This window comes from Schistocerca gregaria, unplaced genomic scaffold, assembly GCF_023897955.1.
Source record: "Schistocerca gregaria isolate iqSchGreg1 unplaced genomic scaffold, iqSchGreg1.2 ptg000886l, whole genome shotgun sequence".
NCBI classification, from domain to species: domain Eukaryota; kingdom Metazoa; phylum Arthropoda; class Insecta; order Orthoptera; family Acrididae; genus Schistocerca; species Schistocerca gregaria.
The window spans coordinates 1-15,000 of record NW_026062247.1 but is presented as its reverse complement, the minus strand read 5'-3'; the positions used below and the strand labels follow the sequence as shown (position 1 = coordinate 15,000).

Here is a 15,000-nt window from a genome sequence, read left to right as displayed (position 1 = left end):
AGGACACTATCCAAAGAACGACAAGAGGAACGTCACGTCCACTAATAAGACAGAATGTCTCACACCACCCGCAAACAACGCAGCTCAAATCAGCCAGCAACACCCACAGTGGTCCACCCAGTATCAACACAGGACGCAACGCCACGCCACAACACAAAAGGTACAAGTAATAAAATACCCTTTGGCCACACTCCTTATAAAGGCATCGAACCAACCCACCACCTGACACCAGCCAAACGTACATCCTGATTTGACACATCTCTGGCAACCTAACCCACGTTGGCCCTTAACCTAACCCACGTTGGCCCTTAACCTAACCCACGTTGGCCCTTAACCTAACCCACGTTGGCCCTTAACCTAACCCACGTTGGCCCTTAACCTAACCCACGTTGGCCCTTAACCTAACCCACGTTGGCCCTTAACCTAACCCACGTTGGCCCTTAACCTAACCCACGTTGGCCCTTAACCTAACCCACGTTGGCCCTTAACCTAACCCACGTTGGCCCTTAACCTAACCCACGTTGGCCCTTAACCTAACCCACGTTGGCCCTTAACCTAACCCACGTTGGCCCTTAACCTAACCCACGTTGGCCCTTAACCTAACCCACGTTGGCCCCTTAACCTAACCCACGTTGGCACCTTAACCTAAGTTACGCTGCACCTTAACCCAAGTTACGCTGCACCTTAACCCAAGTTACGCTGCACCTTAACCCAAGTTACGCTGCACCTTAACCCAAGTTACGCTGCACCTTAACCCAAGTTACGCTGCACCTTAACCCAAGTTACGCTGCACCTTAACCCAAGTTACGCTGCACCTTAACCCAAGTTACGCTGCACCTTAACCCAAGTTACGCTGCACCTTAACCCAAGTTACGCTGCACCTTAACCCAAGTTACGCTGCACCTTAACCCAAGTTACGCTGCACCTTAACCCAAGTTACGCTGCACCTTAACCCAAGTTACGCTGCACCTTAACCCAAGTTACGCTGCACCTTAACCCAAGTTACGCTGCACCTTAACCCAAGTTACGCTGCACCTTAACCCAAGTTACGCTGCACCTTAACCCAAGTTACGCTGCACCTTAACCCAAGTTACGCTGCACCTTAACCCAAGTTACGCTGCACCTTAACCCAAGTTACGCTGCACCTTAACCCAAGTTACGCTGCACCTTAACCCAAGTTACGCTGCACCTTAACCCAAGTTACGCTGCACCTTAACCCAAGTTACGCTGCACCTTAACCCAAGTTACGCTGCACCTTAACCCAAGTTACGCTGCACCTTAACCCAAGTTACGCTGCACCTTAACCCAAGTTACGCTGCACCTTAACCCAAGTTACGCTGCACCTTAACCCAACTTACGCTGCACCTTAACCCAACTTACGCTGCACCTTAACCTAACTTACGCTGCACCTTAACCTAACTTACACTGCACCTTAACCTAACTTACGCTGCACCTTAACCTAACTTACACTGCACCTTAACCTAACTTACACTGCACCTTAACTGTCACATGTAACGTCACAGGAATGTAGCTTTGCCTAACAGCAACCCTCTGAACATAGTTCACTGCTTGGATCCTCTGGTGTCATGTGTATTTCTTGATGCCATGGTGCGTACCCTCACATAAAGGTCTTTCGAGTGTTGCGTACTTTCTACACAGTCCCGCTAACCACTGGAAGGGTGTACCGCTACAGAACGAATATCGCCCTCCCCTCCTGCCCTTCCAAGCTGGTCGGTCAGGCGTTTGTTTGTGAAATGAGCCTTGCAGCTGTTCAGTTGCATTCGGTTGTCGATGCAGTCAGTGTACGTTGTGGTACGGCCTGTGTGGACTGTCCGCTGATGTACGCGTAACCCACACTGATCATCCGTCGTTACGTACTGAGTGACATAATGTGGCACATGCTTGACCGTACACCGGCTGCGCCCTACAATGGCGAATCATAAGGGCCATATGTTGTGCACGATGCTACTTGTCTCGTCTCCCCATTACAGCGAGATTGCACTGTTGTACGCCGTACAGACATGTGGTAGGTAGGTACGGACGAAAGTATTGCATGTTGGCCCCCCCCCCCCCCCCTCCTCCCTCTGCCGGGAATCAGCGTGAGCCGTCTGTTGATGTAGCGACGAGGGTTTTCCTATTTAATCGTATTGCCCCACACAACATGATAGCACGGTGGACCGCGTTCCACATCTGCGACATGCTACAGAGGCCGGTTGACAGTCGACCGCGCAAGGGACATTGCACACGTGCGCGGACCATCTTCCACGTGTTCTCTCGTGTACATGCCGCAGTGTGTATGTGGGCTGATGTAGCGTGTCGTGACACATAACATGCAGGCATGCCAGAATCGTAGATTTCGCAAATGTAGATTGACGTATACGTTTGCTGCCAAAGATCCGCAAATGAACTGGAAATCAGTTGTTGAGCGGTTGTTCGCGCTGCAGGTGCATCGGTGATAGCGACGATCGGTACATCTATGAACCGGTTGTTTCGGCGGTACCCGCCATGCCCCCGAACCTGAGTTGGCCATGTGGGTATGAAGCGATACGAGGCTGTGGCTTGGCGGGACAGTCCCCGGCCGGTGAGGGGGGGCCGCCCGGCGTGCTGGCCGCGCGCTGCGTGAGCGCACGCACTACAGCCGGCTGGTGGGGGGCGCCCAGTGGCAGGAGCGCCGGCCGACGGGCCCGGCTGGCGTCCCAGCTATGCGCCGGCGCACCCTGCGCGCGGCGCCAGGCGGCCAAAGTGGGTTCTGCCGAGCCCGGTGCGAAGCGCGGTGGACATCTGCAGTGTGCTGGTCCGATTGCGGACTGTGTGCGTTGAGGATGCGCCGCCGCCCGGCACTCGGCGTCGCGACGCCGTCTGCTGCTCGGTCGCCCCCAGCGGTTCTCGCAGGTGGTTTGTATCGCAGCTCTGCGGACGTGTTGGCGCGTGCGCTGTGCTGGGAGAGTTCGCTTCTGCACCCAAGTGGGGCTTTGCCCTTCTGTGGCGCTGGCGTTGGAGCTGCCGGTCACCGTAGGTGGCGCGTGTTGTTTCCCGCCGGCAATGCCACGACAGCACGCTCCCGGGCCTCTGTCGGCAGCGGCAAGCTCAGTTGGGAGCACGGGTGTTCGCACTGAAAGCGTCTACTCGCCCATCTCCGGGCGATTGCGCCTCTCTCGAACCCGACCAAGTACTTAGGACGGCGCTGCGCGCCGCCGGGACCTGAGAGGGTTTCGAGGTGTATCGTGCAGGGGAGCTCAGCCTCCTCCTGTTTGCAGAATAATTGAGCGGACGCTTGCGTGTTCGCGCGGGCCCTCGGGACACACTCCCGGGCGGCCGGCTGCTCAGCTCTCGTTGACGCAGCTCCCTGGTTGATCCTGCCAGTAGTCATATGCTTGTCTCAAAGATTAAGCCATGCATGTCTCAGTACAAGCCGCATTAAGGTGAAACCGCGAATGGCTCATTAAATCAGTTATGGTTCCTTAGATCGTACCCACGTTACTTGGATAACTGTGGTAATTCTAGAGCTAATACATGCAAACAGAGTCCCGACCAGAGATGGAAGGGACGCTTTTATTAGATCAAAACCAATCGGATTGGCTCGTCTGGTCCGTTTGCCTTGGTGACTCTGAATAACTTTGGGCTGATCGCACGGTCCTCGTACCGGCGACGCATCTTTCAAATGTCTGCCTTATCAACTGTCGATGGTAGGTTCTGCGCCTACCATGGTTGTAACGGGTAACGGGGAATCAGGGTTCGATTCCGGAGAGGGAGCCTGAGAAACGGCTACCACATCCAAGGAAGGCAGCAGGCGCGCAAATTACCCACTCCCGGCACGGGGAGGTAGTGACGAAAAATAACGATACGGGACTCATCCGAGGCCCCGTAATCGGAATGAGTACACTTTAAATCCTTTAACGAGTATCTATTGGAGGGCAAGTCTGGTGCCAGCAGCCGCGGTAATTCCAGCTCCAATAGCGTATATTAAAGTTGTTGCGGTTAAAAAGCTCGTAGTTGGATTTGTGTCCCACGCTGTTGGTTCACCGCCCGTCGGTGTTTAACTGGCATGTATCGTGGGACGTCCTGCCGGTGGGGCGAGCCGAAGGCGTGCTTGCGCGTCCCGAGGCGGACCCCGTTGAAATCCTACCAGGGTGCTCTTAGTTGAGTGTCTCGGTGGGCCGGCACGTTTACTTTGAACAAATTAGAGTGCTTAAAGCAGGCAAGCCCGCCTGAATACTGTGTGCATGGAATAATGGAATAGGACCTCGGTTCTATTTTGTTGGTTTTCGGAACCCGAGGTAATGATTAATAGGGACAGGCGGGGGCATTCGTATTGCGACGTTAGAGGTGAAATTCTTGGATCGTCGCAAGACGAACAGAAGCGAAAGCATTTGCCAAGTATGTTTTCATTAATCAAGAACGAAAGTTAGAGGTTCGAAGGCGATCAGATACCGCCCTAGTTCTAACCATAAACGATGCCAGCCAGCGATCCGCCGCAGTTCCTCCGATGACTCGGCGGGCAGCCTCCGGGAAACCAAAGCTTTTGGGTTCCGGGGGAAGTATGGTTGCAAAGCTGAAACTTAAAGGAATTGACGGAAGGGCACCACCAGGAGTGGAGCCTGCGGCTTAATTTGACTCAACACGGGAAACCTCACCAGGCCCGGACACCGGAAGGATTGACAGATTGATAGCTCTTTCTTGATTCGGTGGGTGGTGGTGCATGGCCGTTCTTAGTTGGTGGAGCGATTTGTCTGGTTAATTCCGATAACGAACGAGACTCTAGCCTGCTAACTAGTCGCGTGACATCCTTCGTGCTGTCAGCGATTACTTTTCTTCTTAGAGGGACAGGCGGCTTCTAGCCGCACGAGATTGAGCAATAACAGGTCTGTGATGCCCTTAGATGTTCTGGGCCGCACGCCGCGCTACACTGAAGGAATCAGCGTGTCTTCCTAGGCCGAAAGGTCGGGGTAACCCGCTGAACCTCCTTCGTGCTAGGGGATTGGGGCTTGCAATTGTTCCCCATGAACGAGGAATTCCAGTAAGCGCGAGTCATAAGCTCGCGTTGATTACGTCCCTGCCCTTTGTACACACCGCCCGTCGCTACTACCGATTGAATGATTTAGTGAGGTCTTCGGACTGGTACGCGGCATCGACTCTGTCGTTGCCGATGCTACCGGAAAGATGACCAAACTTGATCATTTAGAGGAAGTAAAAGTCGTAACAAGGTTTCCGTAGGTGAACCTGCGGAAGGATCATTACCGACTAGGACTGCATGTCTTTCGATGTGCGTGTCGTGTCGCGCAACACGCTACCTGTACGGCAGTAGCCGTGCGCCGCGTGCGGAACCACGCGTGCCTCTCAAAACTAGCGCAAGTGTTGTTGTGTGGTACGAGCGCTGAAGCTCTGGAGCGGCTGGCCTGCGGCACCTGGCGCCTGGCGCGGTTTTGAATGACTTTCGCCCGAGTGCCTGTCCGCTCCGGTGTGGAGCCGTACGACGCCCATCGGCCGTCAGGCCGTTGGACACAAAGTAATGGAACAGGGGCCGTCAAACGCCTCAGTCCCGCCTCTGCAACTGTCTTGAAAGAGACGGTGGAGAACTGAAAAGATATCTGTCTCGCGTGTGTTGGATCACTCGGCTCGTGGGTCGATGAAGAACGCAGCAAATTGCGCGTCGACATGTGAACTGCAGGACACATGAACATCGACGTTTCGAACGCACATTGCGGTCCATGGATTCCGTTCCCGGGCCACGTCTGGCTGAGGGTCGGCTACGTATACTGAAGCGCGCGGCGTTTGTCCCGCTTCGGGCGCCTGGGAGTGTCGTGGTCGCCTGTGTGGCCGGCCGCGTCTCCTTAAACGTGCGATGCGCGCCCGTCGCCTGGCGGTTCGCATACCGGTGCTTTCTCGGTAGCGTGCACAGCCGGCTGGCGGTGTGGCGTGCGACACCTCGTACAACGACCTCAGAGCAGGCGAGACTACCCGCTGAATTTAAGCATATTACTAAGCGGAGGAAAAGAAACTAACAAGGATTCCCCCAGTAGCGGCGAGCGAACAGGGAAGAGTCCAGCACCGAACCCCGCAGGCTGCCGCCTGTCGTGGCATGTGGTGTTCGGGAGGGTCCACTACCCCGACGCCTCGCGCCGAGCCCAAGTCCAACTTGAATGAGGCCACGGCCCGTAGAGGGTGCCAGGCCCGTAGCGGCCGGTGCGAGCGTCGGCGGGACCTCTCCTTCGAGTCGGGTTGCTTGAGAGTGCAGCTCCAAGTGGGTGGTAAACTCCATCTGAGACTAAATATGACCACGAGACCGATAGCGAACAAGTACCGTGAGGGAAAGTTGAAAAGAACTTTGAAGAGAGAGTTCAAAAGTACGTGAAACCGTTCTGGGGTAAACGTGAGAAGTCCGAAAGGTCGAACGGGTGAGATTCACGCCCATCCGGCCACTGGCCCCCGCCCTCGGCAGATGGGGCCGGCCGCCCGCGCGGAGCAATCCGCGGCGGGGTCGTGTCCGGTTGCCTTTCCACTCGCCGCGGGGTGGGGCCGTTCCGGTGTGCGGTGGGCCGCACTTCTCCCCTAGTAGGACGTCGCGACCCGCTGGGTGCCGGCCTACGGCCCGGGTGCGCAGCCTGTCCTTCCGCGGGCCTCGGTTCGCGTCTGTTGGGCAGAGCCCCGGTGTCCTGGCTGGCTGCTCGGCGGTATATCTGGAGGAGTCGATTCGCCCCTTTGGGCGCTCGGGCTCCCGGCAAGCGCGCGCGGTTCTTCCCGGATGACGGACCTACCTGGCCCGGCCCCGGACCCGCGCCGCTGTTGGCTCGGGATGCTCTCGGGCGGAATAATCGCTCCCGTCAGCGGCGCTTCAGCTTTGGACAATTTCACGACCCGTCTTGAAACACGGACCAAGGAGTCTAACATGTGCGCGAGTCATTGGGCTGTACGAAACCTAAAGGCGTAATGAAAGTGAAGGTCTCGCCTTGCGCGGGCCGAGGGAGGATGGGGCTTCCCCGCCCTTCACGGGGCGGCGGCCTCCGCACTCCCGGGGCGTCTCGTCCTCATTGCGAGGTGAGGCGCACCTAGAGCGTACACGTTGGGACCCGAAAGATGGTGAACTATGCCTGGCCAGGACGAAGTCAGGGGAAACCCTGATGGAGGTCCGTAGCGATTCTGACGTGCAAATCGATCGTCGGAGCTGGGTATAGGGGCGAAAGACTAATCGAACCATCTAGTAGCTGGTTCCCTCCGAAGTTTCCCTCAGGATAGCTGGTGCTCGTACGAGTCTCATCCGGTAAAGCGAATGATTAGAGGCCTTGGGGCCGAAACGACCTCAACCTATTCTCAAACTTTAAATGGGTGAGATCTCCGGCTTGCTTGATATGCTGAAGCCGCGAGCAAACGACTCGGATCGGAGTGCCAAGTGGGCCACTTTTGGTAAGCAGAACTGGCGCTGTGGGATGAACCAAACGCCGAGTTAAGGCGCCCGAATCGACGCTCATGGGAAACCATGAAAGGCGTTGGTTGCTTAAGACAGCAGGACGGTGGCCATGGAAGTCGGAATCCGCTAAGGAGTGTGTAACAACTCACCTGCCGAAGCAACTAGCCCTGAAAATGGATGGCGCTGAAGCGTCGTGCCTATACTCGGCCGTCAGTCTGGCAGTCATGGCCGGTCCTCGCGGCCGGCCGCGAAGCCCTGACGAGTAGGAGGGTCGCGGCGGTGGGCGCAGAAGGGTCTGGGCGTGAGCCTGCCTGGAGCCGCCGTCGGTGCAGATCTTGGTGGTAGTAGCAAATACTCCAGCGAGGCCCTGGAGGGCTGACGCGGAGAAGGGTTTCGTGTGAACAGCCGTTGCACACGAGTCAGTCGATCCTAAGCCCTAGGAGAAATCCGATGTTGATGGGGGCCGTCATAGCATGATGCACTTTGTGCTGGCCCCCGTTGGGCGAAAGGGAATCCGGTTCCTATTCCGGAACCCGGCAGCGGAACCGATACAAGTCGGGCCCCTCTTTTAGAGATGCTCGTCGGGGTAACCCAAAAGGACCCGGAGACGCCGTCGGGAGATCGGGGAAGAGTTTTCTTTTCTGCATGAGCGTTCGAGTTCCCTGGAATCCTCTAGCAGGGAGATAGGGTTTGGAACGCGAAGAGCACCGCAGTTGCGGCGGTGTCCCGATCTTCCCCTCGGACCTTGAAAATCCGGGAGAGGGCCACGTGGAGGTGTCGCGCCGGTTCGTACCCATATCCGCAGCAGGTCTCCAAGGTGAAGAGCCTCTAGTCGATAGAATAATGTAGGTAAGGGAAGTCGGCAAATTGGATCCGTAACTTCGGGATAAGGATTGGCTCTGAGGATCGGGGCGTGTCGGGCTTGGTCGGGAAGTGGGTCAGCGCTAACGTGCCGGGCCTGGGCGAGGTGAGTGCCGTAGGGGTGCCGGTAAGTGCGGGCGTTTAGCGCGGGCGTGGTCTGCTCTCGCCGTTGGTTGGCCTCGTGCTGGCCGGCGGTGCAGGATGCGCGCGCCTGCGCGGCGTTCGCGCCCCGGTGCTTCAACCTGCGTGCAGGATCCGAGCTCGGTCCCGTGCCTTGGCCTCCCACGGATCTTCCTTGCTGCGAGGCCGCGTCCGCCTTAGCGTGCTCCTCCGGGGGCGCGCGGGTGCGCGGATTCTCTTCGGCCGCCATTCAACGATCAACTCAGAACTGGCACGGACTGGGGGAATCCGACTGTCTAATTAAAACAAAGCATTGCGATGGCCCTAGCGGGTGTTGACGCAATGTGATTTCTGCCCAGTGCTCTGAATGTCAACGTGAAGAAATTCAAGCAAGCGCGGGTAAACGGCGGGAGTAACTATGACTCTCTTAAGGTAGCCAAATGCCTCGTCATCTAATTAGTGACGCGCATGAATGGATTAACGAGATTCCCGCTGTCCCTATCTACTCCAGAGAAAAGCGGTCTGCGCAGCGCCACCTGGGGGAGGTGTGTTGCCTCCCATAACTGGGTTAAAACCGCCAGGAGACCCTCTGATTCCCTGAAGTCAACGAACGCGTCGGGGCTCAGAGGAACCTGAGTGGGGCGGGGACTGTAATGTCCAATCTCGTGGCCTTGTCGTGGCTCTCTGGCTCAGTAACCCCCTTAGATGGGGCGAAGCTAACACGGGATGGGCCGTCCATGCATGACGTTAAACGGCTAGCCCTTAACTGGGTGCAACCCTCACGGTCCGCACTGGCCCACCGTTAATTAGCAAAAGCGGTGGGTGAGACATGGTCGGTCATGATCCCCCGGTACGTGTGGAGACCCCCCTGGGGAACGTAACTCGGGCTTGAGTGCCGCACCGTCTCGATGATGTCAAACTCCACAATATAAGACCCAGCTACCACCTTTAACATCTCTGGGCTGTGGATTTGTGAGGGTTGTCGTGTGTCAAGGTAGGACGTAAAACTCCCGTCGCGGCAAGACGTTAAGTGCCCCCAACCCAAGCGAAAGCAAAGGGTGCGTGGCGCAGGGGAAGCTGCGTAACGAGAGACACACCACCTGTCTCTCCTGAGTTGAGCGCGGCGGCTGGGCGAGGGTATGAGGGTAAGTCTCACGACGATCCTGGGGCCCTGCGGTCTGGCTGCTGCAGTTCCTCACGTCCTGGACGACGTTAAATGGTCCCCCAACCCAAGGCGAAAGCAAAGGGTGCATGGCGCAGGGGAAGCTGCGTCGCAAGGGACACAAGATCTGTCCCTCGCAGGGCAAACAACATCTCAGCTCTGCAAACCCCACGTCCACATTCGCTGGGGAGGGATCACGGCCCGAGCCGGCAAAGGCTCATCGCCGTGAACGGGATGTCCCGGACATGCTCCGTCAAGCCGGGGCATGGTGACATGTCCCCGGCTAGGTTAGATGGGGCCAGACCCCCGAAAGTCTGGGGGACCGACCCAGCACCTGGGTAGGACTGGGTTCTTGGCCTTTAGGTGGGAACTCGGCCGAGTAGGGGGCGAAGGCCGAGAGGTGAATCCGCCTCTCCGGAATGCGGTGGGCATTTGCCGGGGAGGGACGGGTGAAATCCCCAGTGATGTGGTTGTGGAAGGGGACTAGTGCGCTGGAAACGGCGTGCTAAACCCAGCAGCTCTTAAAGCTCTTGGTCAAGGGGCGGGACTGGTGAGCGAGCTGCAATTTGCCCCCCCCCATGCCAGAGAGGCCGGTCCGGGGTAAGAGACGGGCCTCCAATTTATCACTCTTCAATTCAATCAATGATGGCAGAAAACGTGGAGAGTGATACGGCGCTACCGGAGCAAGACGCTCCATTCGATGCAAGATCAAACGTCTCCGTCATGGAGCGACACGCGCATTTTCTTCGGCTTCTAGACCGAAGCGTTAAACATGGAAAGATCACCGCAGATCAAATTCGGGTGATCAAAGAAGAAGTTGCCAACTGGGCTTTGGCGCATGCCAAGCTCGAGGGGCAATATGAAGAGATAAAGGCGGAAAATGACCGCCTTAGAAAAGAGGCGGCAAAGCCCCAGAAGTCTTATGCTGCAGTTGCGGCAGCACCAATCACAATAAAACGCACGGTGCAAGACACGATAAAGCAGAACGTACAGAAGGCTGTCCCAACAGTCTTCATAAAGCCTAAGAAAGGGGACGATGTCAAGACGGCAAAAGCCAAATTTGAAAAGAGTATAAACCCTAGAGTAGATAAGATCAAAATAAATCAGATCAGGACTACAAAAAACGTATTGATAGTCGAACTGGCCTCTACTGAGGACAGTGACAAACTAATGAACAATACTAAAATTCAGGAGTCATTTACATGCGAAAAGCCCAGAAAGCGAAGGCCACTTATGATGATGTACGACGTACCATCATATATGACCCAGGACGACGTGGCTGACTGTGTTTACGCACAGAATTTTGAGGACAAAATGACTCGCGAAGAATTCACAGAACAATTCAAGGTCCGCTTCAAGGCAGGTCCTCGTGACCGAAACACTGTGCACCATGCCATTGAAGTGTCACCGGAATTGCGTAAACGGATCATTACAACCAATAGATTATACGTAGGCTATAATGCAATATCCGTCAAGGACTATACAGCCCTTGCTAAATGTACCAAATGTCACGATTACGGACATGTTGCAAAATACTGTAGCTTCCTAAACCCAGTATGTGGGAATTGTGGAAGCGAAAAGCATGACAAAACAAAGTGCGACAGAGAAACGCCCACCTGCATCCCTTGTAAATACCGGAAACGCACCTGCAACACTCCTGGTAAGGAGTGTGCAACCTATAAAATAATGATACAGCGGCTCATACAGAGGACAGACTATGGCAACGCGCTATAGAGTCACTCGAAAATCACCTAGCAAGCAGTTGCGAGATGCAGGTCGGTGGCGGAAGCTCAAGGAATCACAGGAATCTCTGCCCTCGGTGGTCAACGAGCGAGAGGAGGAGAGGCAGGTCTATTCTGTCTTAGTTCCGGACGTGCGACCGGAGATGCGGGACTTCTCCTGCCAAGTTGGGTCCTTCCTGGCCATTAGGAGGAGTCCTCCAGGTGATCCGGCGACCGAGCAGACCAACTTGGAGTCTACCTCTTCACAGAGTGGGGGCTTTCTCACGCGCAAGGAGGGAGAGACCTATACACTTCCTGTTCCGACAGAGCGGCCGGAGTCGACGGATTTCTCCTGTCAGGTCGGGGGTTTCCTGGCTACAGGGAGGGGTCATCTAGGCTTCCGGGAGGCGGCGGTGACCGGCGGGGCGGCTTCATCCGTCGGGAGCGGGGGTTCCCGCTCGTCCTCGGGGGCGGAGTCGTCGTCGGCTGCCGCGCCAGTCTCTGCAGCAGAGCACCAGCAGACTCCAAAAATGACGCAAGAGGATGTCGAAACAATTCAAGTTGGAAAAATGTACACTCAGTGTCCACCAGGAGACACATACACCATTTGTGAGGAAACGTTAAGACTGTCAAGACTGGAGGAACCCACAGCCCTAAACGCGGCTCTGAGGCAGCTGGTGAGGGTCGGGCATCCTCGCGGAGAGAAGGTCACGTTCCCGGCACTGGAGGATGCAGACTGTATTCATCTCGCTGCGTTAAACATTCCCACAGACTTTGAAAAATTACAAGACCTAGTGTCAAAATTATATATCAGACGGGGTCGGGAGTTCGATATCGACAAGACCTATAAAAACATGGTCAAGATGCACGGCAGGATTGGTTTTGATCCTGCCCAGGTATGGCCTGACAGCCATTTCTACACCAGACACCCGGATTAAGATAAAAGTCTTACAAATAAATGCTATGAGGAGCTCCCTTGTAACTCAGGAGCTCCGAAAGATAGCGGAAGAGAAAAATATCGATGTTATGTTAATTCAAGAGCCAGGCTCTGCCTCCGGCAAGGTCACAGGCTTTCCCGTCACTGCCCAGGTAATATCAATGGGTCCAAACCCCATGTCAGCAATTGTCATCTACAACAAGTTAATCAAAACCACTGTCTTGACACAGTATTGCACTTCCCATGTAACAGTTGTGGAGATAAACTTTTATAATACATCTTGGTACATAATTAATATATATTGTCAATACAGGGATCCAATCAATATTTATCTTGGGCAGTTATCTACAGTATTGCGAGCCCTAGCAGGCAAAGCAATTATAATATCAATGGACAGTAACGCAAAATCCCCCCTATGGCACAGTCAAGTTCAAGATCAAAGAGGACTGGCACTGGAAGACATAATTATGGAACATAATTTAAATGTTGTCAATCTCCCCGGCAACCCTCCTACCTACAGGAGCAGAGCTGGGGCAGCATCCTCTATTGATGTCACGCTCTGCACGACAAACATTGTAAACAATATCCAAAATTGGCAGGTCAACGACAACATAACCACCAGTGATCATAACGCTATTGAATTTACAATAGCATCACAAGGGGAGCATGTGCTAGAGGGGTGGACAATGCAGTATGACTACGGGAGAGCAGACTGGGGCCTGTTGGAGGCGGAGTTTCATCCTCCGGAGCTGGGAGACGGTCCTTTTGAAGTAGAGGAAGCCGTAGGGGCCTTAATTGTCTCAATCAGGGCGGCTTTGGCCGCGGCGATACCGACGCGAAGGCGCTTCATACGAAAAGCGACTTCTCCATGGACTCCAGAGCTTACCCGGCTCAGGCAGTCTATGAGAAGAGCACGAAGCAGCTATCAAAGGTCCTTCACCCAGGAGGAACGGCACTACCATCTTGCCCAGTATAGGAGAAGGAAATGGCTTTTCAAAGAAACTCTCAGACAACACCGTCAGCGGAGCTGGGAGGATTTTGTAAAGTCTCACCTGACTTTGGATCCATGGGGTACACCGTACAAAATAGTAAGAGAAAAAATCCATTCACCAATGCATCTCTCGACTGTACGAGTCGGTGACACAGACAGAATGACACAGGACTGGTCAGAGACCGCTGAGGAGCTACTGAGGGTGCTCCTCCCAGACGATCGACCTGACACAGACACCGAGATGCAGCAGGAAATAAGACGGCAAGACCAGCTACACTACCACAACAACGTACAGGTGTACCCCTACTCCATCGAGGAAGTGAAGGCAGCTATTCGCTCCTTTGCAAAGTGCAAGGCCCCGGGGCCGGATGCAATTCCTGCAGAAGTTCTGCAATGCATTGCAAACAAACTGGCTCCGGGCCTTACGAAAATTTACAACAGATGTATGGAAACACAGGTCTTCCCAACCTGCTGGAAGACGGCAGAAGTTATTATTATCAAAAAGGCTCCTGATAAGGATCCAATGATGCCCAAATCCTACCGACCTATCTGTCTCCTGGACGTCTTGGGAAAGACATTTGAGAAGCTGCTGGTCTCTAGACTGTCTAGTCATAGAGTCCTACGTGGAATGAGTGATTCGCAATACGGATTCCGAGCTCGGAAGTCAACATCTGACGCTATCAACAAAGTCGTAAGTATTGTACACTCATCCACGCGGAAGTACGTCCTCGGAGTTATGGTGGATATTTCGGGTGCCTTCGACAATCTGTGGTGGCCGGCGCTCTTTTCTCGACTTCGAGAATTGGAATGCCCGGCGGCGCTATATGGTTGTCTGAAGGACTACTGCAGAAATAGAGTCGCCAGAATCACGGCTCCTGGTGTCGTGGTGTCTAAGAACATCTCAAAGGGCTGTCCGCAGGGTTCTGTGTGCGGCCCTTTGTTTTGGGACGTGAATATGGACCCATTACTGGAAACACTAGAAAGGAACAACATGACATTAGGAGTCGTGGCGTATGCAGACGACCTCCTCGTTCTCGTTGAGGGCGACAGCCGTGCCGAGATTGAGACAAGAGCGGCCCATGTATCCGAAATTCTGATACAATGGTGTCAAAATTCAAAACTGGAAATCGCGCCTCAAAAATCAAGTATCATCTTGTTAAAAGGCAGACTAGCCAGAGATCCTATTATAAGGTTAAATAACCGTATAGTCGCAAGAACACGCGCTGCAAAGTACTTGGGCGTCTTCATAGACGAAGCCTGGAGCTACATCCCACACATAAATCACGTTGCCTCTAAGGCTCTGGCAGTACTAAACAAATTAATAAGTATAGCCCAACGGCGTTTCCATCTCCCTCCGATTGCAACAAAAATGTATAATAACTGTGTTTTGGTACCAATCGTGGGATACGGCTCCAGTGCCTGGGCCCACAAACTCACTCAGGTCAAGCCTGCCACTATGGTAAGAAGGATACAGCGCAACGTAATACTAAGGTGTGTAGGCGCATTTGGTACAACACCCACAGATGCACTGTGTCTAATCATGGGACTCTGCCCTTTAGATCTGTTAATCAGACAGCAGGCTGCAATGTACTGGCTTTCCAAACGAGAACACCAACAAGTCACATTAATAATGGGTGAACACCTCAACAATGTAAAAGAAATTAAACAAAAAACGATCAATCTCTGGCAACAACAATGGGATACATCCGATACAGGAAGGCGTGTCTATGACCTCCTTCCAAGTATTCAGGAAAGAATACGCATGAAACACTTCGTCCCCTCTCAAGGCATTGTACACTTTCT

At 54.4% G+C, this 15,000-nt stretch overlaps 2 non-coding genes and 1 pseudogene across 2 annotated transcripts; all 3 read left to right on the top strand.

The window, feature by feature from the left end:
* Positions 1–3,343: 3,343 nt before the first annotated feature.
* Positions 3,344–5,237, top strand: LOC126324373 (small subunit ribosomal RNA). Its single transcript, XR_007559847.1, has one exon. It is a non-coding gene; the product is annotated as a small subunit ribosomal RNA (ribosomal RNA).
* Positions 5,238–5,592: 355 nt separating this feature from the next.
* Positions 5,593–5,746, top strand: LOC126324382 (5.8S ribosomal RNA). The gene has a single exon (XR_007559855.1). It is a non-coding gene; the product is annotated as a 5.8S ribosomal RNA (ribosomal RNA).
* Positions 5,747–5,934: 188 nt separating this feature from the next.
* Positions 5,935–8,908, top strand: LOC126324379 (large subunit ribosomal RNA; annotated as a pseudogene).
* The last annotated feature ends 6,092 nt before the right edge of the window (positions 8,909–15,000 follow it).